General features: G+C 39.8%; 1 non-coding gene across 1 annotated transcript; it reads right to left on the minus strand.

Moving 5' to 3' along the window:
* Window positions 1–4,267: 4,267 nt before the first annotated feature.
* On the minus strand, window positions 4,268–4,373 carry LOC139869587 (small nucleolar RNA R71). Its single transcript, XR_011766190.1, has one exon. It is a non-coding gene; the product is annotated as a small nucleolar RNA R71 (small nucleolar RNA).
* Window positions 4,374–4,871: the final 498 nt, after the last annotated feature.

The following is a 4,871-nucleotide window of genomic DNA, read 5'->3' on the forward strand; positions in this document are numbered from 1 at the left end:
TTCCGAAAATAACTACGCCTTTGTAACGACGTGCTGAAAATTCTGACCTGCTCACACTTGAACTGTCTCCACGGTCAAACGACATCGAGTTAGGATCCTGAAACTGGATAGCGGTTAGAGGACTAACATACGGAGCCTTGGCTACTGACCACGCGTCTTTTTGGTTTGTATAGAGGTCGTAGCAGCTGTCCGAAGTCAGCCTTTTGTTTCAATCTCTATTCTTGTTGAAAACTTACTTTAGCTTTTACGAATGATGATGATGATGATGATGATGATGATACTTAAGACTTAATTTATTCACTTTTAAACTTTTGGGGACAATATACTGACTTAGTGACCTTTGACTTAGGTTGACGACCTTTAGGACCGACTTACCACTTGCATACTTTTCATATCAACTTTTACTGCTTATTCACTGTGAGTTATAGCTTCCCTTTTTACTTTACTTTTTTTGGAACTGAGAATACATGCACTTTTTATGTTTTACATACTAGACACGAGTACTTAAACTTCATATATGTGTGGGTGACATAACGGCACAAAGATTCCCCTTAGCTCGATAACGTTTAACTATTGGTTTATGAACCAGTAGACGTGAATCTTAGGTATGGATCCATAGGGTTTGACATCCCCACTCGAGCTAGTCGCGCTAGCATTCAACGGGTGTTTAATACTTCGTAAACAGACGCACTCGCCAAGTGTACTTTTAGGGGGTAATATTACGTTAAGTTAGTTACCGGGTGCCCACGGATAAGCATATACTTTTCATACTGTTTTGAATACGAAATCTCGTGGTCTACATTACATTACTGATTACAAACAAACTATAGCTCACCAACATTCGTGTTGACCTTTTAAGCATGTATTTCTCATGTGCTTAGAGGTTGTTACTTTCGCTGTTAGACTTGCTGTCTTGGTGTTATAGACTTGCTGTTACAGACTCGCTGTGTTAGACTTCCGTTGCATTACTTAGAGATGTCTCAATCATGGAACTTTTATTTTGCATTCGCAACTTATGTTATTTTGAGTAATGGCTTTGTAACAACGTTTGTGTCACGTTATCTTTTGTAAATTGTTATCCTTTCATGAATGCAAAACTTGTTTTAAAACAGCATATAGTATTATACCGTGTAATGGACATGTTGTTGATGATCCGTACATGATGGTTTTGTATGGGACGTCACACAGAAGTTTCATACAAAGGTGCCTTTAGCTGGCTAGGAAATGTGCTGCCTCCGGCTTCAAATCCTTATGAACTATACCATGGGGATGAGGATAAGCGAAGGAGCTGCTAGGTTGAGGAGGTTTCCATTTCAGAGCGTCCGAGATGCTTCAGCAGGTTCCGAAAAAAGCCTTATTCCCTTTTGATGTATTGATATCGGCTAAAAAGTCACGTTTTCACCCCGGTATTGAGGCCCAAAAACAAGAAAGTTCTAAACTTTATCGGAAAAATACCTACTTCATCGGTTAGAATTGAAGATCAAGTGATTACGAAGACGGTGCAAAAAGAATCAAGAGAATCGGAGCTAAAACAAAGATTCTAGAGCGAAAATGGTGAAAGAAAAGAAATCAAGTTACGATTCAGCAAATCAGCAAGCCAAACGGCTTGCCAAACAGGCTGCTAAATGGCCTGCAGTATGGCAAACGGCCTGCCACATGTCCAAGGCAAACGGCCATGGTAAACGGGCTGGTCTAGCAAACGACCCCTACAAACGGCCTGCCAAACGCTTGACAAACGGCCTGCCAGCTGTTTGCAGGCATAAATCAATCTTATTTAAAGGGTCTTTGTCATTCATTCCAACACACACTTTAATTCACTTCTTTATCTCTCTTGTACTATATTAGCCATACTTTCAAGGTCTTCGACTTCGTGCGGGATATCTAGTACCCGGAGAAGAACGCCGAAGATTGTATTAGGAGCGGTCTGGAGTTTGAAGTTGTCACTTTTGTATTCGGAACTCGTTTAATCTACTGGTACTTCTATCCTTTATCTTTATATAATGTTTTATATCATTATGTTTTGCGATGTTGTTGCCATGATTAGCGAATAGTTATCTTTAGCGTATGTTATGATGTAATCAGTTATAATGCCGAAATAATATTATGGTTTATGTATGTTGTTGAGATGCTTTCTGATTAAGCTTTAAACTCAATTGCTTTTCCAACTAATAGAACGTAGTTATTAGCTCTGTTAGTGGGAAGTCGCGAACCCCGAATTAGAGTACACTATCTGTGTCACCCCTTGGTAAGAGAAGTCTATTAGATACAACGCAAGATCGACTGAGGCACACCAGTTGTAGTAATTCTATCAAGCTCTGGATTTTGACTGAGGACTCTTTCGTAGTGAAACGTCTAACTAGACCCTTAGTACATTGTCGGTCCCAGATCATGCTAGTGTAGTCACCAAGCATATAAACTTCGTACGTGCATGCTGAAGCACAACGGTTATTGTAAGCTGTACCTCTGGTAAGTAAGGCCATGGAACCCGGTCAGTGCTGATTAGTACACTACACCATAATACGGTCTCAAGCATTGCACCCCGCTTGAGGGATTCTTGGTTAATTAAGGAACTGTTTGTTTAAACACATAAAGGATTGAACTGTTAGGATAACCGAACGTGTTCATGGAAGTCAACTTGACTTGGACATGGTATTCTTTATGGTTGAACTCTTTTAAGGGCCTAACTACCTTTTAAACCCAATCGTTAACGAAAGCATTGAAACACATCATGTCTCTCGGATACGGTAAACCCTGTATTCTATTATGCTTAAGAAAGCTTATACCTTTGTGGAATGTTAATACGTCACCCAACCGAGTCGCTCAATTAGATGAACCGTCTGAACGTGTATGCCTGTAATCAGACTGCACGGGCGTTGGGGGTAAGGGACGTTGCTGTCTATTCAGAATCTTCAAGCCTATCGCATTATCCAGTGACATGTCTTATGACAGGGGCATTTAGGACCAGTGTAATGAATATAAGGTCCCTACCTATTCATGAGCCAGCATTCCATAATCCCGGTAGAATAACTGATGAACTCATAGTATGCACTTACTTTAACCTTATCTGAATTACGAATTTTATTGCATTTACTTTATATGTCTTATAAATTAGAAAAAACCCAAAAATTAGGTAACCACTACTCCTCTTTATAATTATCTTAGGCTTTAAATATTGGTACTATTCTACTGATATCTTAAAAATACGACCCTAGGTCATGCTTCCCTTACTCATAATAAGGAGTAGTACGATTTAGGCCCCACTAAATATAAATTTAAAACAGTACCCCCTTTTGGTGAATAATTCAGAAGTGTTGCGACCTAACGACACTGCACGAATAAAACTATCCGTTTCGGTCATATTAAGAGGGAAGTTAGTTTTTGGCACCGCTGCCAGGGAGCTGGTATCAGGCAATACTGATATTATAAAACTCATTCACAAGCATTTAGTGGTGTCTAAGAAAGACAATTATACACTTACTTAGTTGTTGGATTTTCCGAACAGTCTCCAATTATATTGGAACCAAAAGGATCTTGCCTCTCCGTAGTTAGCCTGGCCACTTGGTTTGTTGAATAGTTCGTACAAAGCTCTATTATTGAAATACCAGGGAATCAGTAGCAAGAACCAAAAACATATCTAAACTTAGGATAATTTTATTACCTTAGACTACTTTAGATTAAGACAACCTTAGACTACTCTAGATTACTTTAGATTACCTTAGATTGCCTAGATTAAAATTAGGAACTTAGCTTATCTGCTTAAAATCTAGGAACAAAAAGGCATACCCAGTGTATGACCAAACCCTGTCTAGAACAGGGCCGTTGTTTTTCGTACCTGATCCAGACACAATAATCTCTAAAGCACGAAAGGAAGAACGAATCAGAAATCAAATGGCATTACGCGTCAATTTAGCAGAAAACACCAAACCCTCGATTGAAGGTCGGGGAGGACCGATCAGATACCCAGAGATTCAAGGACACTCGTTCGAGTTAAAACATCACGTCATACAGCTCATCCAAAATAGCTGTTAATTTCATGGACTACCGAATGACGATCCTAATTCTCACCTTGATAAATTCATATCTCTTTCGAACTCCTACAAACAGCCAGGGATATGACAAGATATAGTCCGGCTATACTTGTTCCCCTGTTCTCTCACTCATCATGCACAAACATGGTTTGAAGGATTGGAAAAAGATTCCATCACGTCATGGACGGAGATGGCTACAAAATTCCGAACCAAATATTTCTCTCCTTCTAAACAAACCAAACTCAAGAATGACATCATTAACTTTAAACAAAGTTATGATGAATCTCTTTACACTGCATGGGAGCGATTCAAAACCCTGCTGAAGAAATGCCCTAATCACCAGTTAGAACGGTCAGCCCAAATTTGCACCTTTTACAATGGTCTTACGGTAAATCATAGGACAATGATCGATGCCGCAGCTCAAGAAAATCTAATGAACCAAACCGCAGATGAAGCATGGGAATTGCTCGAGAACATGACAATGCATCATCATGACTGGAATAGTGGTGAAGCAACTTCATCATCTGCCCCACTCTCTGCACTTAACAATCAAACGAAGGCCATCAAATCCCTCACGGATAAGATGGAATCTCTCGCAAAACAACTCGGAGAATTGAAGACACAATCGCAGTAGATTAACCAGGCTCAGGCATGTGTTAGTTGTTCCAACCCACAACCCACTGAAGAATATCAAGTTGAGTACAAGAAACCTGATGGTACAGTCTGTTACATTCAGTACCCAGCTCGTCAATCAAATCCCGGATTCAATCAACAACCTAGGGTTAATCAATTCCAAAGAAACAACCAGCCTTTTCGCTATCGCTACCCACCTTATCCACCCTA

The sequence above is a fragment of the Rutidosis leptorrhynchoides genome, chromosome 9 (assembly GCF_046630445.1).
Source record: "Rutidosis leptorrhynchoides isolate AG116_Rl617_1_P2 chromosome 9, CSIRO_AGI_Rlap_v1, whole genome shotgun sequence".
NCBI classification, from domain to species: domain Eukaryota; kingdom Viridiplantae; phylum Streptophyta; class Magnoliopsida; order Asterales; family Asteraceae; genus Rutidosis; species Rutidosis leptorrhynchoides.